This window comes from Micropterus dolomieu, linkage group LG19 (assembly GCF_021292245.1).
Source record: "Micropterus dolomieu isolate WLL.071019.BEF.003 ecotype Adirondacks linkage group LG19, ASM2129224v1, whole genome shotgun sequence".
Classification (NCBI taxonomy): domain Eukaryota; kingdom Metazoa; phylum Chordata; class Actinopteri; order Centrarchiformes; family Centrarchidae; genus Micropterus; species Micropterus dolomieu.
The window spans coordinates 25,733,172-25,758,957 of record NC_060168.1 but is presented as its reverse complement, the minus strand read 5'-3'; the positions used below and the strand labels follow the sequence as shown (position 1 = coordinate 25,758,957).

Sequence of the window (25,786 nt, the reverse complement as noted above, 5' to 3'; positions counted from 1 at the left end):
GTGGTGAAGGTTCACACAATGTTGTTCTGGGTCTTGTAGAGGAGTTTTCATCTCCTGGTGAGAAAAGGTTCCTTGTAGGAAACAATATGTTTCAATCTGAAAGCTCAGTTAAAGAGTGAAACAAGAGGAACAAATACGAGAGAAAATAGAGGGAATCCAGAAAGGAAATGATTGGTCTAGTACAGTAGTTAATCATTTCTATAATTGGTGGGCCTCCCTTTAATTGGGTTTTAGAGTCTAAATGTCAATCTTGACTGCTCTATTGGTGTAAAAGAAAAAAGGGAAGATGACAGGAGATTAATTGCTGTACAGGCACAAAAAGCTCATATTATACTTGCACTGTTCTATTAAGATGGTGACCGTTGGCTGCTATCCAGTAAGAGCAACTAACCCAATTTTATAAAAGTACTGCTCCGGATCTCCAGTATACTGCAGTCACCCCCTGCTCCATTTCAGGCTATTGCATTAACTGCCAATAAATAGGGAGGAGGGGATGCGATTCAATGCTGCCCTTTTAATTTATTGCATGCTTCTTTCTAATATTCGTATTATCTCAGATAACTGTCAGTTGGGCAAGAGACTCATTACAACCTTTGTCATGCCGTTGCTCCTGGGCTGGTGAACATACTGAGTAGATAAGAACTCCTTCTCCTCTCCCAGCCCCTCTCCCAGCCCCTTTATCGCTCCAGCTCTCTCCTTTCCTCTTCTTACCCTGCTCAGTGTGGTACCACAGGTTTGACAGTCAAGTGGACTGTCTGTGGAATTTTGGAGTCTTTCAGCGAGGCGATAGAGGTTCTGACGGCAGCACATAATCTTTCACCTGCTGCGGTCTTACTCGTGTTCACCTTTTGGTTACAGAGGGATATTGTCTGATGATTCACTTGCTTGTCTGGAGCAAATTGTGTGTGCGAGACTGTGTGTTTGCTGGTTTATGCATTGCTATTGGGTAGATGGAGAGAAATAAGGTTTAAAGGGATTGACAGTGCTAAAACACGTATATGTCAGGACTTATGTCATCATGCCTGGTTTTCTTAATTCAGATTGGCACTTTATCGGGTATTAATAAGCTCTCTGATTATGTAGGGCTCTACAGTGCGAGTATTGTATTCGCATATGTGCGAACAGAAAAACTGATTTACAAGGACAGTGTGCGAGGAAAGATTACAACCTACCTTATTTCCACCCCCGCAGCTAATCATTCAAAACAGTGGGACTGGCCATTGGGAGAACTGATGGTCAGTAGCTCTATGGGCTGCTGGAGCAACCCATTATACAAAAACAGTGAGAGATGCGACAGTGGAGACAATAGGGAGAAGATAAGCAAGGTTTTGGTTTGGCTAGCTGGCCATTTAGTAATTTTGGTGGTGTAGTTGAAGAGCAACGCAGACACCAACACACAAGTATAAATGCCCAACACACCAGAATGCAGAAATATAAATTGGCAACACTTACCCCTTGTTCTTTTTTACATCCATTTTACTAAAGTTATTGCTATAAATATTATTAATAATCTTGGTGTGATTAAGTGTGACGTGAGTGGTGCTGGTGAATCCACCCCTGGGTTCCACGTGCCACATGCACCAATCACAGTGGAGTTTTCTAATTAGTGGTCAGTGTTTTAACAAGCTGTGTCCATGTTTTAAAAGCTTTTTTCAATAAGGATTCCCCGAATGTTCGGCAACCGGAATTAATCAACTGAAAATAGAAAAAAAAGCTTTCGGTGTTCGGCCCAACAAGTCAAAAGAAATTTGGAGTGCACACGTATTCAAGTCTTTATGGTAAATCCACTGAAATGGACCAGTGCGAGCTGACAGACAGGTTAGCATTTAGTGTTGTCACATGTGACAACGTCTGGTTTTTAAAATAAGGTGTCCATACAGTATGGAAATGAGATTAATTGAATTATATTCACAGAAAGTATAAAACATATTACAGGTGTCAATTAAAAGTAAATGGACACATGTAATTTACTTTTTTTTTACCCTCTCAGGCCTCGGACCCACCCCCCATAGTCTCTCCAATTTCTGTGGGAAACACTGAGTAAACAGCACATTTTGACTATTTAATTTATTCAATGGTAAATTGGCAAAATAAATGGAAAAAAATGTGACAAACCTTGTTCAGTATTCGGGAGAGTTTTTCACTATATTCAGTTTTGGCTTCGGCCAAAAACATTCATTTCATACATCCCTAGTTTTCAATGTGTTAAATTTTCAAAACATCTATATTTTTTAAAAGCTTTGACAATGTTCTAAGACCCATGCTGAGTGTCCAGATAGTAGGGTCTGCACTTACATAGTCCTCCACTGGTTTTCACACCATAATTGTATACAAGGAAAAGGAGCACACACATGCAGTATGAACTCTTTGTTACTTGAACATTTTTCACTGTGCTCTTAAATTTCTTTGTGTGCTCCAAACGTTTTTCGTTTAGGATCACATGTACTCCTTGGGAAAAAGGTTTGCGTAGAGCCCTGTTATGTGCTTGTGAATATACCCTTAATTGCTACCAGATTTACTCTTTGCTGTTAAATTATTATTATTATTTTTTTAAGAAAAGAACAATCCCTGTGAACTAAATCTCAACAGCCATCTCATTGGTGAAAATTGCGAGACAAACAGAATATTTATTCTCACTTAAATTTGTAATCTGTCATTACAGTATGACATTCTCTGTGAAAATACTGTCCACTGTGTGCTTTGTTTATATCGTGATTCACCACAATGACTTCACTTTAATAATTTGTTTGTGCTCTTGACATTAGAAAGCGAATCTGTGTTGTCACCACATGATTTGTATGCATTTACAGATTGTAAAAGGTCTATTTAAACTTTTATGTTGTCTAAACAGTGACAAACTATTATATAAATCTCATCAGTGTCAGTGAGCCAGTAATCATGCAGCACGCCTGTACCCTTGTACTGTGATCTAATAATTCCAGAGATTAGCTGCTTAATGATTCCCGTACTACAGGCATGCAGGAAAAGTTACGCCCAGAGACTGCCAGTGTAAAAACACAACAATGTTTTGAACATTTAACACATTGAAAACTAGAGATGTGTTTTTACACTGTTGTGTTTTTACTGCCAGCATTATCTGCACATATAGATTAACCTTGTGCTGCTTATTATTTGTGTCAGCGATGGATTACCTGGAGCCAAGGCGGGGATTGTTTCTGATGGCAAACATGGTGTTGCTTACAGACTGACAGGTGAACGGAGAGAAATACTCCTGAAGTTGACACGGTGTATGGTTGTCAGACCTGAGTTAGAAGTCTCTTAAGCAGAGAGAAAGTAAGATGTCTCACTCTGCCACCATTTCCCAGTTAGCACCACAGTCATCAGCCACATTCTTCATGTCATCTTCTTCTTCAGACTAGGAAAACTAAAAGCTACAATGGTGTATTGCTGTCATACTGTTTGTTATAAATGTTCCTTTTGACAGTTATTTGAATTTTCAAGTCCAATACTGTACAGATATTCAATCAGTTTCTTCATTTTAGTCCAGTTATCCAGGTTGATTTAGAGTAAAAACAGTTTCTCGAGCTGTATTGGTCTATCACTAACTGCAACATCATCAAAAAGATGATGATTATTCTATGTACCTCTGTAGGCAGTCCATGATAGAACGCCTGATGACATCCCATGCAGGTGAATAAAATTGTGTTTGACAGCATCAAGTCTCCTGCAACCTTTATAATGTAGGCAAGACACCTCAGAGAATAAATGTACATGTCCTCAGAAATACTCAACACATGTAGAGTAAATTCTGTTTGTCTGCCACAGTAATATTGCAGGGGCTGTATTGCACACTCCTGTTTGATAAGTTGGGAATTAAACCTCCAAATTTAAACATTGACCTTCCAAGTAAACAAGCACCACTGCTATTGTCAACATGTGTAATTCCTAGCATTGGATGCAAGCATGCTCACTGTGAATTATAAATCAATGAACATGTATTAGTGTAAAATCCTCAAGCACTTGGGGCTTTGCTTGTGATGGAAGAATGAATAGGAGGGAAACAGGGGCACCTCTGGGGATGCCCGGCTTTCCAACTCTTGGTCCACTGGTCACAGCCTGGAGCACATTCATACAGATATGCAGAGACAGGAGGCTTATATAGCACTGGCTCTGAAAAAAGTGTGTATTTCTTTGTGTGTCTCTGTGAGTGCTTTGATTCGCTTCCGATAGTTTCAGGATTAGCTACAGCCTATATAATGAAATAAACACTGTTGCATTAAGCATAATGTTGAACGTAAAATCCACATGATTTTATATACGGTCATTTATGTAACACTAGTGATTCTACATATAACTAATCTATGAAAACATATTTACTGTTGAAAATGACTTTTCCTGAAAATCATTAGTTTTTCTGGTAGCAGCAATGGTTTGCAGTCATTACAGGACGAACTGGCTTGGTTGAACAGACACAGTAAAGATCACCACCTACAGAAAGTCAGACTTTAGCTACAAATTAGAGAGAAAGACATTACAGTATGATCTGTGCGGTGTGCAATGCAAAAACAATGCGTGCTTAGCAACTAAGATGATGTCACTGCCAAGAAAAGAGGAAAAAGAGCTGTTTAACGTTGAGTTTTGGCTTTGATAGACTATTTAATGAGTGAGCATGAAAAATGTTTGTAAAAAACCTGTTTGGGTAGCATCGAAGGTCTTGTGGTGTGTAAGTTACTGAAGTGGCTCTCTGTGTTGGCTTTCACCACACTCTCCCCACAGATAAGATAAAATCCGCCTTTATTTGTCTCACAGGTGAGAAATTTCAACATTACAGCAGTATGTGGATAGCATGGAATAAAGTAAAGTGATAAGTGATATTAAACATAATACTAACGGCACTAATATCAAAAATAAAAATAAATTATACAATACAAAATATTTTTACAACTGAGTAGCAGTGCTGATTATAAAGTCTCACAACCGCAGGAAGAAAAGATCTTCTCAATCTCTCCTTCACACAGCATGGATGTATTAGCCTGCCACTGAAGGAGCTGCTCAGTAATGTTAGTGCCTCATGAAGGGGGTGGAACAAGGTGGAACAAGGTGACGTAACGTCAAGCTAAACTTTGACCCCCAACTGGGTCAAAGAAGGGTCAAAGTTATAAATTAAAAATCGAAACCTGAGGTCAACCAGGCAATCATGGGCACCGTGTCGGCTACCCCTGTAGTACACTGTATCATAAAATGGTGAGACTATGACGATTTTCTACCTATATAAGGCAACATTATGTAAGATTTATGCTGTGTCTCAATTCGGGTACTGTCTTGAGTATACTAACATGCAGTACACTGCGTGCACTATGTACTTACTTGCTTAGTACATTATTTTAGAGAGGGTAGTGTTGTCTGAAATCAAACACTGCTGTTGTGCATTCACTGGAAATGACTATCGCAATATTGCGCAATCCCCGCAGCACAGAGGCCGCCTGCAGAGCTCCAAAATAACAACCATAATAAAGTAACGACAGACCCCTTTTCAAACTATTTCTGTTGTTTGTTTATTTATTAAGTTTCACATGCCAAGAATTTTATGTACATCACAAGCCAGATGTCTCTTCATTTCATTTAAACTACTCAAATGTAATGAGCTGCTGTGTTTTTCTCTGTCTTTGTTGCTAGAGTCAGCTGCTGCGTTGGCTGCAGCGGTATGTGTGACTCGCTATCTCCTCCCGCAGGTTGGCGCGAGCTTCCCCTGCTGCCACTTGTGGAGCTTTTTAACTCTGAAAACGTTCAAGCATATTTTTAATCCGCCATCACTTTTTGTAAAACTCTCAATATTCGAAAGCTACACATTTGTTTTCTCGCCTCAAAACTTCTCAGAAGTGTATTTAGTTATAAAATAGTGTATGAAACTTGTAAAAGATGTAATGTCGTTGGCCTCTCTCTCTGCTACTTCCCACTTCTCCCGTGTTGTTGGTCCCGCCCCTTCCGCTACGTAGCTAAAATGGTGGTCGTTTAGGGTGAGAAGTGTCCGCCGTTCCACACTCAACTTTTTAGCCGTTATGCACCATCCGGGTACTCTCAGTGCACTGCATTTTACTGTACTTCTCAATGTGAACACACTTATGCACTCAAAATAGTAAGTGTAAGTATGGAAGTGCGCGAATTGAGACACAGCATTGGTGTTTTTTGTGATTTGGCTTTTCAGAGTGTCATTTACTGCTGTCGTAAATAAGGACAGCTGTACACGTGCATTTGTTATGACTGCATTATGATTAAAAACTGAGAAGCCGACAACTTTGCTAATGCAGCCTAACATCAAGCAAGTGTGACAACGCAAGTCATAACAAACAAGTTGGTAAGTATTACTTACTTACTATTCCAACAGCAAGAAGGCCAGCTCACCATCTCTTCTACATCCTTTCAGCTCTTTTAGCTCACGTCAAAGAGTAAAAGCCAGTCCGATATTTACTCTTTTCTGTTCTCTTGCTTAGTCACGCTCTCTTTTTCTTTTCCTCGCTTCCTCTGATAACATCTTCCTCGGTCTCTTCGCAGCCTCTACCATGATATCCATACTGAGAATACTGAGCTAGCTTTTTCTTATAGCAAGCTTGCTGAGGAGCCTTGATGGTGTGTGAGGGGTGCCGTAAAGCATTACGCTGTTCTCGCAATATATTTCCTAGATTCCAATCTCCTTATTATAAGTCGGAGAACCTTCAAAATGATTTTGAAGCTCTTATTTTAAGATAAGATTACTACATAATGTTGCTTTAAGACATGTGTGTACCCTAAAGGCATCCCACAAACATCTGCACAAACACTACACACACACACACACACACACAAACACAAACACACAAACACACAGAGATTTGAATAATTTAGATGCTATGAACATGTTAAGATGCACTATTTCTAAAACCACTCAACAGAAAGTAATAGTATTATTGTACATGACTGCATCAGGAAGCCTGTTCAACATGTTTCTGTTAAGACTTAAGAGAGGGAAAGCACTCAGCTTCTTTCAGCTAATTAGAAGCTTAATGACCCGAGACACAAAAAATGCTAGAAACAAAATCATCACATCTATTGTTTTAGCTTATGCAGTTTATATAGTTACACTGTGAAAGAGCTTAAACGTTCCTCATGAGGTAATCTCAGAGGCGGCTTGCACAGTTAATGATCACACAGTTACTTATTTGCCCTGCAGGAAGAAATAGACATGACTTGAGCAACTTACTGCAGGGGTATATGATTGACTCATCAAGGTTTCAGAGGTTGTTAAAAAGAACTTTCTGTGCCCATAGTAATTATGACATGGCACCTTGTTTACAGTGAGGTTGTGGAGGACATTATCTTGACAATTACTGTTCTTTTAGGAGATGAAAGCTGTCTACCACACTCTTTTGTGACCACTGCCTTTGGTCCTCAGGGTTGCCCATATACTCAGGGGCCCTTGTTTCCTCTCTTCCGGTGCATCACCCATCTAATCCCATTACTGTTTGTGACTCACTACTTTCAACTGTCGGGAGGAAAAAAGTGCATAAATAATGTATTCTTTGGGTATATCCACCCCCGGATCAATGGCAGTACAAAGACCATCTACAAAGACGGTTGGCTCAAGGCCATATTTGATCACTTCCACTGCGCACGATCACTGCTCCCTTTTTTGTCAGCCCACTGAGACTCAATTATTTCCAAGCGTTTGTAAGCTATTGTTGAAAGAACACGAAGTGAATATTTAAAGTTGGTGAGTGGAAGAAAAATCTTTTAGACATGAAAACAGCAGATAGATGGTAATTGTGAACTGTTATACAGAGATAGAGGAGGAGAAAGAGAAAGATGAAAAAAGAAAATGATGTGATGCAGCCCATTTGTGAGTAGGTTACTCATCATTGGGATACTGGGAAAAGAGTTGTATGCATAGGTTTATACAACATGACAAAGCAGAAATTACAGAGCACCTGATCATTTGAAAAAAGTTCATAGCATTTAACCAATCAGTAAGAACTGAAGTGCAACTTGGATGGGCTCTTCTATCTAGGTTAGATATAGTGTTAATGACTTTTAGGAATCAAGTCAGAAACTTCCAAAAGATTCAGAAGGTGTCTATGGTCGTTCATGAATACACTAGAAGTTGATGTGCAGCTTTGTGGTCCAAGCAACAAGTGACAGCAAACTTCTCCACAGAAGCACAGATTTATTTTCTTCTCATGTCCCTTGCTGGGTTGTTCCTCCCTAACCCAGATGGCTGGGCTCATAGCCCAAGATTTTCACCATGAAAAATATATTTTTCATTTCCTACGCTGCAAAATCTTCACTCCTTCAGCAAGAATTGATGGTAACATCCAATTGGCACTGTACCACCACTCCGGCTGTGCCGCGGATAATGAGTATTTGTGTGAAGGGCAAGGCACACACTAAAATTAGATCAAAGGTCTGCACTCTATAGGCATCAAACGGTGGACAGAAGCCATGCTCCAGCACGGGTAGTGCCATGCCTATTCAGTTACTCAGATGTCAAACCACTGGTAATGACTGTATCTGCTTAAGGAAACATCTTTTGATGTACAGTTCCCTAGTGAGAATATCTTGGTTTCATCAGTCTTATTTGCATTCCAGACAATATTTGAGGGATTAAAACTGTGTGGAAAATCAGCAAACTGTTGCAATGTCATTCTGCAATCATTTATCAGTGTTCTTTGTACAGTGGCACAGAACAAAGACTCCACCTGCTACAAGAGTCCTTAGTCACACCTGAGCTTTTTTTCCCAGACTATTTATCTTACTGGATATTAAATCCCATACATTCCATAGTAAAATCTGCGATATATATCATCATTTAGACTTAACTCACTTTCATCTCCAGCAACATTTATGACAGAAAAGCAGATTTTTATCTGATCTTTATGACTGACACAGAAAATGAATTCTGTTTTGTTTTCTCTTCTTTTTTCTCTGGGGACTGTGCAGTACTTTGTTTTGTAAGATACAAAATCAGAAACTGGTTTTGTAAATATGGATGATACACAAAGTCTTAGTTCACTGTTCACATATGAAACATTTAGATTCAGACTTACTTGGAGGAAGGTTAGACTGTAGGTATGTAGCAGTTCTTTTCAGTGTACAGTTCATTTAAAGTTTCTAAACATAAATGTGTTATTTGAAAGAATGTTTAAGTATTTATAATGTTGTAACTTTTTGTTTATAAGTTACCGGAACGTACACGTAAAATAGCAGTGTGGAATGGGCCAGACACCAGTGAAGCTGGGGCTCTGTCTCTCCACTGCCACTACACGTTACGCCTACACATGCGCACTGACGACCCAGGGTTACGGTTACAATTTTGTATTTATTCACGCACTTTAAAAACATTTATTGAAATTTTTAGTCTTTATATATATGTTGAAACGTATATTGTAATATGCTGTATACTAACTTAATTGGAGAAAATAGGTAGTTCTATGTAAAATCAGACATTGAGCACAACCAAATCGCCAAATCGCCAGTTTTAATCCCTCAAATATTGTCTGGAATGGCATTGTGGTCAAGTTGCATGTTTAGTACCCTGTAGACCAGGGTTCGAATCCGGGTAGGGTGACTGCTTTCGCCCTTCGCTACACCTTGTTTCGCTGATTGACAGTCAAATAGGGCTTCGCCCATCGAATCTTTGACTATTCGGGGTCAGCCCTACTGGACACTAGAGTATAACTGGGCAGATTTTGGGTCTGATTGGCCCCTTCCAGCACTCTTGTAGTGTGGCAGGTTTACAGACCTAACCTTAAGATAGGCCCCCCCCGATTTTTATGCCAATTCCTTCTTCTCTGCTTTTCTCTGCTAAACATAGCGCACACAAGTGCAACTAGCAGACGTCTGCCTCCATGTTTGTTTATGTCTGAAGTCACGTTTGATCACAAAGAGATCCCAGGTCCTTGGAATTGCCACTCTGAATTTAATAAATCGATTAAGATTTGAAAATCCTCTCGTGTACACCAGGCATTAGAGTATTAGAATTTAGAATCAAATTTGTATCCCTTTGGTTTATCATCTACTTACACCTCACTATCAACCACTGACAAAACAATTTTACAATTAAATATGTGGCACTAATTGTCAGTTGAAACACATGAGGCTGGCTCCTATCATTGTGGCTTTGATTAGAAAAGTCTGTGGTGTTGGCAGAAGTGTTTCCTCTTTGTCACTGCTGCCTAATTAAGAGGAGTTAACACCTTAGCGACTTAGTCAATCTTTCAGCATGTTGAATTGGAAATGTGTCATATGATCCACACATACCACCCACTGTATATGAGTGGGTCACCATCTTTTAATCATCTTAACATGGAAAATGTGGATTGGATGTTATTAAGAGGTGATGAACTGATGCACCATCTGGTCAAACAAGTCAAGCAAAACACAAAAATAATCACCTATAGAAGGCATTAAATGGGAGCCCTGATGGTAAGTGAGCAAAATGGTTCAGTTTTTCATCATGTGTTCATTATGAAAAGCATCTGATCTGATTGTTACAATATTCTTCACAGAAGGAATATGTCGTGTTTCACAATTGTACTGTTTTTAGAAAATGTTGACTCCTTGTTGACCTTGAGCTCAGGTAACCTTGTGTGTACTACTTTGATGAGAGAAGGGGGTGAACTTTCATTAGATTTTAAGTAGGTCACTGTCTGTATTGGAGCAAGATGCAGTAGATTATATGCCTGCTGGCAAGAAGTACACCTGGAAGACAGGGCTTGGCCTAGGATAAAGAGCACAAGCTGCAGTAGGTTACTTTTGTCTCCCCTTCTGGCAGTGTGAGTAATTACACGCTGTGGACGCTTGCTTATGGTGGATTCCTCCAAGCACGGCTGTATTGCGTTCCATCTATGTCGCAGCCGCTGGAGCTGATCGCAACCATTCATTGACAATAGAAACACATTAATACTCCATTAATACTCCGCCAGCAATAATAACTGGCCCACAGCCAGATTATGGTGCTTTGATAGCGGCAAAAAATATAAATAAATAAATACTTTCATAGCGTGCTGAAATAAATCTCAGTCATGACAGCAACAGTTACTCACACAATCACTTCTTCTTTAGTGGTTTGCTTACAAAATAAAAGCGCAAGAAGCCTGTTTACAGTAATGCTGTATTTGGAGTTGAACTGAGCTTTTACTCTGAAACATTCTGAACAAAATTTAAAGAATCTGTTGCCTGCTTGACACACCTCTGAAATAGCTGTCAGAAAATGTGATTCCCCTAAATGTTCTCTGCCTGGAGATACAGAGAAATGATAAAGCGTTCATAGGTTGATGGATGTAGATCAAACACTGAAACACAAACACTGCAGCGCATGCTATAATGTGAGAAACAGTCGCTGCAGAATCAATTTGTTGAAGAAAAAAAAGGTTGTCCCAAGGTGGGCTTGAACTCACAACCACCAAGGTATGAGACCTGCACTTTACCAACTGAGCTAGCAAAACGCCAAGTTGATGGAAGTCAATATCATGTCTTGTGTTCTTACCCACCATCTAAAGGTTGAAAATATTGCTCTGATGCTAAACGTATTTTCCAACCCCTGCTGTATATTATTACTACTTCATACGTATTCAACATAGTGATTAGTGTTTACACTGAATTCTACCAGAAGTAGAACAAGAAGAATGTAGTGACGAAACGCGCTCTGCAGCGCTGTTTGTCCGTTTTCAGCTACTGTAGAAACATGACGACGTAACGTGGCGACGTCCATGGAAGGGGGGACCCACGGTTATGTAGATATAAATGGCTCATTCTAAGATAATAAAAACTACAACGGTTTATTGTATAAGGTCTTTATTCACCATTGAAAACATAGTTGTGGATCTTATATTGCATTTCTGTCAATAAAACCTCAGAAATATCACACACTTGACCTTTAAGGCTAGGTCTTTTAAGGAGTGCTGTGTGTATGTGTGACGAGATCTTGCACCATGATATCTCGCGAGATTAAATTTTGACGAGAATTCTCGTCAGGTAAAAAGCTGTCTCGTGAGACTCACGCTGTGAAATACAAACGTATAACTGATAAGATAGACTCATAGAGTGAATCATCTCTTCCCTGCTGATTGACACCGACATACGCTGTGATAGTAATCAGCTAAACCCACTCAGCTCTGACAAACCATTGCTGGATGACGTAAAATGCAGCACTACTGGTGCACTAGTGCGGACACAGACACCTTAGATTGATTATTTTTCAGAAAAGTCTAATATTTGGCATTGTTGTGAATCGGTGCAACACTGTAATACTTCAGATTTTTTACTTCAGATGTTAAGCTGCTATTGTCTAAATGTTTGTGTGCAGTCAAGACTGTGTAACATTCTGTGTCAAAATGCAGGCAGAATGTTGTTTTTAGAACATGTGTGACTGAAAGTCATTACAGAGGAGAGGTGCCCAACTAATGAGTTTAAGACATCTTGATTTGTGTTTTTATGGTAATTGCTATGTTCATGTGCAGATGGTTCATAAAATATTTTAGTGTCTACCCCTTCTGCAGTCTGCATTGCGCATGTAGTTTTGGGAGTTTATGTTACCTCTTCTCCCTCGCTGTCATCTGAACTATATACTGCATTTTATTTCGCTTGATTGCATTACTAAAAGTTATGTCTCTTATCTTTTCTACCTGTGACAAGATCTTGCCTTTTAAGATTTTTGTCTCATAGGCATTTACAGCATTGTTGATGCTGCAGAGCAAAGACATTTAAAATATCTTTTTCAGTATGGATGTGGACGTCTGCTTCTTCATAACCTTTACTACTGATTTCTGTTTTCAAGTTTTCATGTTATATCTTTACATTTAGTAAGTGAGATGCATGGAGGTTCTAGGTAGGAAACGAATTGGAGAGAGCATGCATATAGTATGTACCAAGAAGGAGGTCAGAGCACAGGATGTTCTTGCTGTCAGGTGACAGTTCCAGTATGTTGGCTGTAGAACAGAGCACTGAGTGATTGCCCTTGAGATTCAGGGGCTTGCTCCAAAAGATCCTTTGCAGATTGTAAGTGTGAGTGTCTGTCTGACCCTCTAAAGCAAGAACTTTGATCTCTCAGCCACTACAGGAGGCTGTGACATTTGGCTAGCTTTGACCTTTTGAAGCAGCTTTTTGTTTCTAAAATTAGTTTGAGGAGTAAAGAATATATAGCTCGCTCGCTCGCTCTCTCTCTCTCTCTCTCTCTCTCTCTCTCTCTCTCTCTCTCTCTCTCTCTCTCTCTCTCTCTCTCTCTCTCTCTCTTAACTATATATATATATATCTCACATTGGGCAGGAAAACAGAAGCGTATTAAATGGTATAGGTTCATTGATTTTGGTTAAAGTTACCTTACAAGTGTATGACAACAGATGTTGTTACGATGGTGTTTGTTATATGATATGTCTTGTTTGTGTGGTTTCCCATATCAAAGCTACAGTGTTGTCACTCATCTTTGACATGTTGCAGCTATTGTGTCTATGTATTCTTTTACTGTGTATATTGAATTTTGCTCTAAGGTAACACTTGTGCAGAGTGGACCTGTAACACAATGAGACAAACAGTGCACTATTTGGCTAAGGATTTTTTTTTATTGTTTTTACTAAGCCCGTTAGGTGTAATGCTTTGTCCATGAGACAGCACCTCTAATCCTGGTTTTCTGGAGTTGAGTACATAATGTACTGTACTTAGAATTAGACAAACAAATACCAGTTCAGTTGGCACTTTTACTTTATATAATCAAGAAGACTTTGTACTACCACAATGCAATATTCTCCATCCAATTAACCAAAGTATTTCCTCCTCCATTGATTACAGAAATGAACAGTGCAAAGATAATATGATTTGTCGATGAAAGGGCAATATTTAAAATGGAAGTGGTAGAGAGAGTGCCTGTTTTTTTCCCTATGACTGGTCATTTGAGATGAGTTCAGTTCTGAGCTGTAGTTATTTACCAGAAATGAATCCGCTAATGTAGCCATTTCCTTTTCTTTAGAAATGGCCTGACATTAAGAAGCTGCTGAGTGCCTGTGGAGTATATCATAATGGGAGAGATATCATAAATACACTTTACAACTAGTCTATTCATATGTTATATAAATGCATCAGACACAGTGTAGGTGTGTCACTAGTGTAAACATTTATGCAATAAAACACAAGCAAAACTTTACACCAGCGTATGTCAACAGAGGAATGTGGAAACAGCGCCATGGTTAATAAAATTCTTCAAATTAATAAATCTGTATTACCATAAGAATGCAGAAAGCAAACCGAGCAGCATGAGAAAATAGTCAAAATAATAGCTAGTCAGAGCGTTAATCAGCGAGGTGAACAGAGCCACTTTCAGTGAAAAACTATTGTTTTGCCTCCATATCAACAAGTTTTTAGATATATCACCAGCTGTTGTTTTAAAGCATCATTTGAACTTCAGTATTTTGTTGATGCTAAGGTTGAAAAATAGTTTTTCCAAATGTTTGCCCAAACCTTCCTGTCACAATAGCTTATCACTTTTATACAAAATACAAAACACTTCAGGACACTATTAAAAATACAATATAGACAATGATTGAGCTTAACCATCTAAATATTTTCGAATTTTAATAAAAGGGAGTAAATACTGCAAATTATTTGGCATGCACAATGACTGCTGTTAAGGATATGTTGGGAGGGAGGGCTTCCTTCACTGGAAAGTACAGTCATCTAAATACGCCCTATGTCCTGGGAATGATAACAGGGAATTGAGTCTCACTCAAGGTGAAAGTTGTTTGAGCATAGCAATTGGCTAACACGTAGACAGCCATGGAGAGCATGATTATCTGTTAACTTATGGATTTTGGATGTTTGCCTTTACCATGTCTTTCCTCTGTTCCTGGTATTTCAGCCTTAGATCATTAACCCCAGACCACAATCCTCACCTCTGTTTATGTTCTGTGGTGATCATGCTGGCCTTCAGAACTTCAAATAGTGTTTAATCACTTTGTCTGGTGATTTACAATGACTTCCTCTCGATGCCTGCTGCTCGGAGGTGCAATTTCATCTGAGCCATCTATGAAGCGATCTCATTTTATCAGACATTTTTTAAACACATTGGAAAAGAGATTTATATTCCTTTCACTCAGTGAATGCAGCTCAGCATGTTAGTCTAATTCCCTAGCACACTGTTGTTTTAATCATTTACTTAAAGGTTGAAATAGTAATGTATCTGCATTCCAGATACAAGTTACAAGGTGTAAAAGGTTGTTTGTCATTATACAGCACAAGGTTGTATAGTGAAACAAAATTTGTAGTCCCTTCATGCTACACAACAGAACTTAACATGTAATTAAGTGTATATTAAAATATGGTAACATATAAAATTAAACAAAATATATATATATATATATATATATATATATATATATATATATATATATATATATATATATATATATATATATATATATATATATATATAGACCTATTTGAATAATTTTATCATGGAACTACTGGGATAAATTTAATGGGATTGTTCGAAACCTATTGTCTACTGTAGATCACAGCATTGTTACAGTCAATATGACGACAGCAAGACAATTCTCTATAACAAACAACAAATTTCATCAGATATTAAATAGGCAATTAAATTGATAGCATCACTTACTTTTTCAATATATGCCTATGCCATAGTGTTGATCATATCTTAATCCCTGTAATATGACAAATAACTACATGTACAATGTTTGTTTGTTTGCTTATTTCAAAACAAACTGACATCTTCATCGATGTAGCAGGGAGAAAAAGAGGAATGTGTAAAAGGCCAGGTTAATGCTGCTCATAGCAGCACCAAACAAATGCCCACTTAGACATATGTGGCCTGTTGTGAGGTAAGAAATTAAAGACCTGTGCGTGGGCATTAGTTTGCCGGCCAAGCCACATTGGCCGAGTCACAGTTATAATTACATGCAAAGCATTTTTTCTGCCTCTCCTCATTTTATGATTTATTGCTCAACCACAGCTGTCAAAACTCGGGCTTCACTGATTGGCTCTTAAATGGGAATGTTATTCAAATGAAAGCGCAATGCCACTGAGCTCCCCAATTGGTTCTACTGTAGCTCCCAATGGTAAGCTATAACCAGTGTTGAGCCAGACAGCTGTTTCTGCATGGCAAAACAGGGTGTTAATGAGTAGAATAGATTGCAGATGAGGATCAGTACACCATGACATGTTGTTTCTTCACCTGAGACTGCTACGCATCATCTCCAGAAATGATTGCTCAATTTAAATCCATGGATATTGCTCACAGCTGCACAGTTGCAGCTTCACACATCTTGGAAAGTCAGCAGACTTCTCTGAAGCTTAGTCACATTCAGGTTGCCGATGTACACAAACACTACAGATCCCAAATGCCTGCTATTCTAAATCCTGCTCAAAGAAAACCATTGGGGGTTTTTTTCTGTGCAGGGCAACACATTTTTTAGAGGCAGTTACTCAAAAAGTGTGCATTATACTCAGTGTGTAACATGAAATTTTTTATTTAATACATTCAAAGCTACTATAGACGCTTTCATCGGATGCGTTGCCAAGGTGATGCGCCTGGCCCAAAGTTAACTTCCGTTCTGTTTGTTTATCACTGGGTTTGTGTTTACTGGCTAATACGGTGAGTGATATCCAGTACAGTGTTTCCCATACATTCATTTATTTGTGGCGGCCCACTACATTATCAGCACTGACTGCCACATATTGATTTCCTTTTTTTTTTTTTACTAGTTAAGATGGGAAAACTTGTATTTGATTGCAGATCTGCACGCAGCGTATATTCGCTCAGCACCTCCTCTCACTCGCTCCCTCTCTCTCTCTCTCCCGCAAACACATTGACAGCGGACCAGTCTATGTATTGAAAGGTTAGTATCATGAACACCGCTGCACAAATCCGTCCAACGTCAATGTCGGAGACCCCCCTGCACCCTGCCGCGCTCTCCGCAGTTATGCTGTCATTCTGTGGGAAACACTGTGGTAAATCAGTCGGTAGAAAAACGTTCTTGTCTCAAATTTTTGTTCAATGGGTCTGGTAGTGTGACCATTTCACATTTTAGTTTGGCCAAGTAACGATTCTTTTCTTCGACTGGCAGCTAAGGTTATTTACTTGTTATGGATTGCTTGCGGAAGTCTGCCGGAAGTTAAGTTTGGGCCAGAGTAATGCGCAGTACCATTTGTTTATGTTGTTACCGTTGAAAGCGTCTATACACAACCTGCAAGTTACTGCCAAGTCGGATGAGAGTTCAGCATGGGCCTGATATTGCCAATCCAATTCCAGCCAATATATTTATATGATGACAGTAACACTTTATGTCTCTGTGTTTCCCTTTCTGGCTTCTGTACACACATACAGTATTTAGCAAAATATTGTTTTTATTATTATTTACATATAAAACTATCCTAGTGCACTAGTATCATCTCCAAGTTATCAGCCTATGCATAATGATTAAATGAACAGACTATAAATATTAAGATATAAATGTAGCCCTCACCCATGATTAGACACAATCTATAAACCTCTCCCAAGAGATAAATCTCGCACAAACAGAATAAGCATGATAAATCACAATGTGAGAATATCTCAGTGACAGAAAGCAAGTTCACAAATGTTCTCAAAATCATCACCTACTGACTGAATCCACAAAGAACAGACACTAAAGAAGTTAAGAAGCTGGTGACTGTTAAAATATCTCCATTACACATTTCACTCCATATGTTCTTGATTACCAATCTAAAACATGGCAATTCTAAACCTTTTGGCAACGCTTCTTACTCCTGTTGCATGTGTGTAAAGCAGCATTGGCGATTATACTGCAGAGTGGTGTGTGTGTGTGTGTGTCTGCTCCAGGTGCACATGCACTGCGCTGTGCAATAATCATATTAGGGGTGGGAATCACCAGAGGCCCCACGATACGATATTATCACGATATTTATGTTGTGATTCGATTTTATTGCTTTTTTAAATATATTGAGATATATTACAATTTATTACCTTTTTCCAACTTCCAATTAGGTCCCTAAAGTCAAACTTTGTCAACATCTGTTTATCTAAAAAGATACAATACTCTGTTTGTTCATATCCCTATTTCAGTCCTCTATATGGTCCTGTTAAGTTTTCTAGTGGACTAAAAAAGCAATAGATTTTATTATTCTAGTACCAAAACGTTAAAACTCCCATCTGCAATTTATATAATAAAATATCGATACTTGGCGTCCGTGTATCGATACAGTATTGCCATGGCAAATATCACGATACTATGCTGTATCAATTTTTTCCCCCACCCCTAGATCATATAGTGATCATTTATTGCGTTATCTACAGGTACATGGTGGATTGCATCATCACATTACATCAACTGTAATCATCATCGTGACCAATTTGGCAAACTGTAAACTTGACTGATTTGTCTTTTTTCTATGGAGGTCTAGCAGGGGCTATGTCTTTAAAGCTGTGCTGCCATAATCTTAAATCTGCTGTAGTTGCTAACACAGTATCGTACATATGCATGTGAAATTCTTGCTTATGATGTCAATGGCAAGAATGTAAAATAGCTGACAGTTCTGCTTTTCATAGCTGAATGGATGTTTAGCCTGCTGATTAGCATCTTTGGTCTTAGGTTTTACACAAATGAGTGAATGTAGTGACCATGTAAAAAAGTGTCTGGCGTGGACTCAGTCATACAAACAAGCAAATACATGTCAGGAGTACAGAAACAACAGAGCCTATCTAATTAGCTGCGCAATAGAGCAGCAACTCGGTTAATGTCTTCTGTTAGACTGGACGGCAGTTACAGCCAGAAATCTAATGGTTCATTGAGAATGAGTGATTATTAGACCTTGAGTCTTTGGCAGTTGGGACTCGTTGAACCTTTATTGAGGAGACATCTTAGAAACACAATGCAATGTGCAAGTTTATTTATCATTATACAACACAAGGTTGTACAATTAAATGACAGTGTGTAGTCCCTTTTATGTTACACACATAGAACATAACTAAATAAATAAATGTTTATTATAATATGGTAACAGATGAATAAAATAAAATCAATATACAGTTATCTATATACAAAAATATACATACATACATACATACATACATACATACATACATACATACATACACCCAGGAAATAATTGTGCAGTACATTTTTTTTTTTGAACTGGTAAAGTGGTAACCTGGTAAATATAAACAACAGTAAGATAGTGATGATAATATGGTTTTCATCTTCACATAGACACAAACATTTGGGAAACAGTGTCCATCCACTTTGACTCCGTTCGAGCACCATCATTGATGTAAACACATACTCTTATCATGTCTGATTCTTGTGCTCTGTTGGCTCAGAACATGGTCAGCCCAACGAGTGCTTGATCGGGGATGTTGATGGAGCAGGTCTCTGTAAAGATGTGGGCACAGTCAAACAGTCTCTGAGTTACCATTGCTTGGCCAACCTAAGTCCCATTTCGTCCAGACCAGGCATTAGCCAGGAGCAGCCTTAAGTCCAAGCTGGGCCAGGCTCCTGTCCCGGCTCTCTTTTCTTTCCTCTGGGGTGATCACAGCAACAGTCATGGTGCCTGGTCTGGTTTGATTGGGCTGGGTGGATTGTCTCAAGGCCTGCTACTTCTTTATCCAAATTTCTGTCATAGGTAATATGTTTTTCAGCAATACAAATAAAAGAATTACAGATGAAAAAAATGTAGCGTCCAAAATCTCCTTATCCAGTTGATTAGAACAAATTTGGCTTATATCTTTGAATCAAATCCAACAGACATAATTCAATGGTGTTTCAGCAATAAGGCCGAAGATACAAAACAAAAAAAACAAAACAGATTGAAACAAAACTGTAGCGAACTTCGAGTGGTTGAGGTTGCTAAACCTACCTTGTGCTGATTTTCTGTATGTTTGCTCCTCAGATGTTATTTCTGGAAGCTGTCACTCTCATCCACAAGATTTTTCATCTTTTCATCCTCTGCTCAAATCTTTATCTTGGGACTAAGAGACAATTAAAATGCATAAGGAACTAAAGTCAACAATATTCAATTGCTCCTCAGTCATCGAACTCCAGCCTTTTATACTCTGTATGCAGTGGCATGTGTTTACTATCCTGTATCTGAAACCCATGAGATGATTTTTATGGTAATTGGTTTTATGGTTAACCAAGCCTTGCAGTAGAGTTTAAATGGGGTTTTCTGGTTCCTAAGGTTTACACCAGACATGGGGAATGTGACATCCTGGTTTTAGCTCTGCCCTGACCTTGTTGGAAGGGCAATTCCCTCCTTAAATTTTACAAGTCATCCAACACCTGGAGTACATCACCAGTGGGAAGCGAGCACTGGCTGTGGGATCTAATCGTACCTTAGTTGCAATAGATTGGGACTGGGGTTTGAGGTAGTAGTATACTGAGGAATTTGACAGCTTGTCAGTTTCTTTAGCACTGTAGAAAATGGATTAAACTTTTTTGGACATAAATTCATACTTTTACACAAACAATAGTCCCCAAAGAAATGTATTAATCATTTAATATCAATTTGTTCAGATGTCATTTAATCACTGGATGGTCAATGAATTCTTCACATCTTACTGCATTTCAACAACTGTAAGTCAATAATTTGAGAAATATGGACATTTACATAAAGATGTTTCTTACTTACAAATGTGCAACAGACTGCCCATGCATGACTTTCTAGAGTATGAGAGCATGTCACCATATGAGCCAATACACCAAGTCATCACTTCATCCTCACATAGGAGTGCTAATCAGGCTTGAATAGTAGGCAGGATACTGTGCAAGGGAGGTTGCGTGGCAGAGGTGACAGAAGGCTTCCTGTCTCTGACAAGCCCTTTTTCCATAATCTTGGCAGTGATTGGGCAGCTTGGCTGTGGGCATAGTATAGCTCGGGGCTACTTCTCTGTACTCCTGCAGTTTTGCATTCCATAAATAACAAGGGGCAGACGGAGGCAAAGACAATGAGCAAGTGAGGACAATGTGGCAAGGAGGCTGAGAGCCTGAATAAGAAACAGACAGTTGCTTGTCCTGAAGACAAAAAGAGCCAAACGGTGATTTGTTGTTCAGAACAGAGGCAGATTGGGGATGAATAGTAGCATGACATTGGGAGAACAAAAAAGGAAAGCACTGCAGTAGAAAGATAAGGCTCCCTGTATAAAGGTATTGGGAAAATAAGACAAGATGCTCTTTCTCACCCTGAAAAAGGGTTTAAGCAAATTTACTCACATGATTCTTGCCTATTTATATGGTTACTGTGCAGGGATGACTAAAAATACTGAAAAGTAGCAACATTTCTAAGCAGTAAACAACACACCATATTGCATTATAGGAAACATTAATTGACAAATCCAAGAATGACAAATGACATGGTACAGAATAGAAGTCAAATAATATTTATGTAAACTGTAAGTACAAGTTTAAACATCTTCAAGTATCTTTCCCAAGTTGTATTATGTTAAATTAACGACTGTAGTGTGGACTACTCAGTTAGAATTCATATGTATGTAAATGGAATACTGTCCCAGTGGGGTAAAGTATGTTTAACTAAGTTGCACTCAGTGCTTTAGGCCATTTAAGTGTGCTAATGTTTAATATCTTATTTATAATTTAAATGTCAACAGAACATATGAGTATGCTAGTAAAGCAAAACAGAAAACAAACTACAGTTAGATGAGGAAAAATGGATTTGTACACTATAAGTGAGCAGTGAAAAATACACTTTTCGCACATACATAAGACAAGTGTCTTCTGTCCCACTAAGTGGCTTATGGCAGGTTGTCTTCATATGTTTGCATTTAGTATTAAGAGATTTTAACTTTAAATTCATCATTATTAATTTGTTCATGTGGTCCTCATCCGTGGAGCTCTCATTAGCCACTTTACGTACTAGTTTCTCCACATCAACAACCAGAGCTCTGATTCAACCAAGTGTACTACCTTATCTAAATAATGGTCTCTGATGTACAACCGCTGGGAACCATTGGGGGAGGGGACGCTGCAGAGTTTGCATAGTGGAATGGACCATTTTGGATGACATATTTTATTCATTCAAATATGTGAGAGAGCATTAAGAGCATGCATGCATAGCACTGCTACCTCTACACAGCCAACAGAAGGGCACCGCTGGTTTTGTTCGGGTCAGTGAACAAACTGGGGCTGAGTATGATAGCTAAAGCAGGCCCACCGTGCACATGTGATACTGTTTGCTGTGCTTGTAAAATGACCTTCAACCATAGTACTAGACTAATAAAACACAGTTAACACATTTTTCAAAGCAATTGAGAAAACACATTTCATTTCATGGTGTGACTTTTTTCTCCGTCAGTCAACATTTACCAAGGGTATTCTAGGTGGCACTTTTTCCTAGGTTTTGTTACCTATCATATACAGTTGAGTATCTGTTATGAAAAAGGTGATATCAAAGCAATACTCATGCCCTCTGTGCTGCAGTAGATTTGATTTAGATTACTGGTTTGTCATCACAGGTTTTTCAACAGCCTTGCCATTCAGTAATTAGAGGACATGTTAAGACTCTACTGTTTTGCAGTGACGTTTAAACAGTCTCCTCTAAGATTGGGAGGGATTGTCACTGGACATACAAGGTACAGTGTGTGATGATACAAATTTGGAAAGTCCTGCACACTTGATGATTAGGTGCAAACAGAGGATGTAGTTGGTCTACTATGAATATTGAACCAAAGATCCATTTGTTAAAAGGTCTGATTCATTTATTGTTGTGGCATCTCAGGTACATGCAGACATGTCTGACAATAACCTATATGAACAATTCCAATCTGGTTTCCGTCCTTGCCATAGCACAGAAACAGCTTTGGTAAAAATCTCAATTGATCTTCTCATGGCAGCAGACTATTACCTATTCTCATCCTCTTTAAATCTGAATGCAGCCTTTGACACCATCTCTCATAACATCCTCCTTGACAGATTTGTCTCTGTTTCACTGATACACCTTTGGACTGGTTTAAATCATATCTCTCTGACTGCACTCAGTTCATCCAACTCTATCCCCTGTCACTACTGGTGTTCCCCATGGCTCTATCCTCATCATCATCTATCTACTTACTCTTGGCCATATCTTCTGTAAATTTAACATCCATTTCCACTGCTATGCGGATGACACCCAGCTTTACCTGTCCGTCCACCAGACCTACATCAACTCTCCCACCCGCTTCCCACTCTGATTGCCTAATGGAAATCAAATCCTGGTTCTCCTGCAACTTCCTCAAACTTAACAGTGACAAAACTGAGGTTCTCCTCATTGGCACCAAATCCACTTTGAATAAATCTGACAGTTTTTCTCTTACCATTGACAACCCCCCAGTTTCCCCCTCCCCTCAGGTCAAGAGTCTGGATGTGATCCTTGACAGCACACTTTAAATTCAAGCTCACATTAATAATGTCACTTGGTCTGCATACTTCCATTTACTTAAAATTAATCGCCTCTGACCATACAGCCATTCTTGTTCATGTTCACACACTGCTTACATCCTGCATTGATTATTGTAATTCTCTTCTCTTTGGTCTTCCTCTCAAATTCATTCATAAACTTCAACTGGTTCAGAACCCATATCATCACCAGAACCCCTTCTATTAATCATCTTACTCCTTCCGGGGGTGGAGCTAGACTGTCAGCACAGTGGGGGCGGAGTTTCATTGTGGGCCCACCTGCAACAAAGTCATGTTAACCAAGTTTACACGACCCCAGACTCACTCCGAAAGTCCACAGAGTCGTCGGAGCAGCCATTCTACTAAATGTTTGTGCTTACACCTGAAGCACTGCAGTGTGTCCATAGACTGAGTGCGTCCAGGAAGCGCCCCAGCGTCAAGCAGCACAGCACAGATGATCCGGGCAGGAAGTCAGACACAGAAACGGCAGAGAAACGGTCAATTTTCAAAATAGAATACCCGTTACAGACTTCCAATCGTATATCAACAATAAACACAGTTATATCAGACAAAAAAGAAACATTTTTACTATGTACCCAATTTAATCCTAGTAGAAGCACAAAAAGCAAGCACTAATCAACAATCAACAAAATCTAAACATGTCGGCAAAGTCCGTCAGGTAAAACGCTCTTATTCTGAAATGCTCCCTGTGGTAGTTGGTAGAAAGCGATCCACAGAGAGCTTTGAAGAATGTAGTAGAAACACCATCCAACCATCCATCGTCAACCGCTTATCCTGTGTACAGGGTCGCGGGTAATAGAAACACAAAAAGGACAATTTAAAACAAGTCATTAACGTGGCGCAGGCTACACGCTTGCTGTTGAAATGCTTCTGAGAGGCTTCCAGTGGAAGTTGATGCCGTAAATAAACCGCTACGCACACGCAGCCTACGTCTGTTCCTCAGAATTCCCATGATGCATGAGGGTGTTTTGTTAAAATGTGCTAATAAGTTTGCCATTTGTTTGAAATACAAATGTTGCTTTATGATTTATGTTTATTAAAACGTGTCTCCTTAGAATCTAGTCTGTTTCTTGGTAATTGTCATTGTTGTGGTGGTTTACCATTGAAACCATGAGTGAAGGGACTGTTTCACTTGATAAGAGCTGCTGAATTCTCCCGGTACATCTTATCGTCATATATCGTTGTTGTTTCTTCAAGTCCACTATAATCAGCTGAGCTGAACTTCATAGTCCACATAGTGGGCTCTCTACCAATGTGGGCCCTGGGTCGGCCGCCCCCATGCAACCTCTGCTTGTGACTCCTGCCCTTTAGCAGCTTCATTGGCTCCCAGTTAAATACCGCATTGATTTCAAGACTCTGCTCCTGACCTTCAAGGCCATTCACAACCTCGCTGTATCTCACTGACCTCCTTCATATCAACAAACCCACCCATACTCTTAGGTCTTCTGCTTCTATTCACTTCACTGTACCTCTTTCTCGTTTGACCACGATGGGGTCTAGAGCCTTCAGCTGCTCTGCCCCTCATCCCCGGAACACCAGACATCCGTAACATCGACCCATTTCCATTTTTAAATCCCGCCTGAAAACACATCTTTTTAAACCTGCCCACGTGATCACTATTTATCAGGTCACAGCAATCTTTATTTCCAGTTGTTTGTGTACCCTAATTGCAATGTAATTATAGTTAATAATTAATTTGATCAATTTATTGCTATACTGTTTTATTATGTTTTGTGAGGTGACCATGAGTGTTCTGAAAGGCACCTATAAATAAAATGTATTTTTATTACTATTTTTGTACTATATCCCTAAAGTCTTCAGTAGCTAAGAACTTGAAACAACATTGGCAGGTAACAGTAATGAAGTCACAACTGAATTAATATACAGTGGGTACGGAAAGTATTCAGACCCCTTTAAATTTTTCACTCTTTGTTTCATTGCAGCCATTTTCCAAAAATCAAAAAAGTTCATTTTATTTCTCAGTAATGTACGCTCAGCACCCCATCTTGACAGAAAAAAACAGAAATGTAGAAATCTTTGCAAATTTATTAAAAAAGAAAAACTGAAATATCACATGGTCATAAGTATTCAGACCCTTTGCCGTGACACTCATATTTAACTCAGGTGCTGTCTATTTCTTCTGATCATCCTTGAGATGGTTCTACACCTTCATTTGAGTCCAGCTGTGTTTGATTATACTGATTGGACTTGATTAGGAAAGCCACACACCTGTCTATATAAGACCTTACAGCTCACAGTGCATGTCAGAGCAAATGAGAATCATGAGGTCAAAGGAACTGCCTGAAGAGCTCAGAGACAGAATTGTGGCAAGGCACAGATCTGGCCAAGGTTACAAAAAAAATTCTGCTGCACTTAAGGTT

General features: G+C 39.0%; 1 protein-coding gene and 1 long non-coding RNA gene across 16 annotated transcripts in view; one reads left to right on the top strand and one right to left on the bottom strand.

Annotated features, from left to right (window-relative positions):
- Positions 1–25,786, top strand: part of lingo2 (leucine rich repeat and Ig domain containing 2) — a 241,994-nt gene that overhangs the window by 13,768 nt on the left and 202,440 nt on the right. The gene's annotated exons all lie outside the window — the stretch shown is intronic.
- Positions 19,015–25,786, bottom strand: part of LOC123957835 — an 11,552-nt gene continuing 4,780 nt past the window's right edge. The window contains exons 2-3 of the long non-coding RNA XR_006821914.1: positions 19,855–19,966; positions 19,015–19,611 (exon numbers count right to left, since the gene is read on the bottom strand). This is a non-coding gene — a long non-coding RNA (uncharacterized LOC123957835). The remainder of the gene's footprint in view (positions 19,612–19,854; positions 19,967–25,786) is intronic.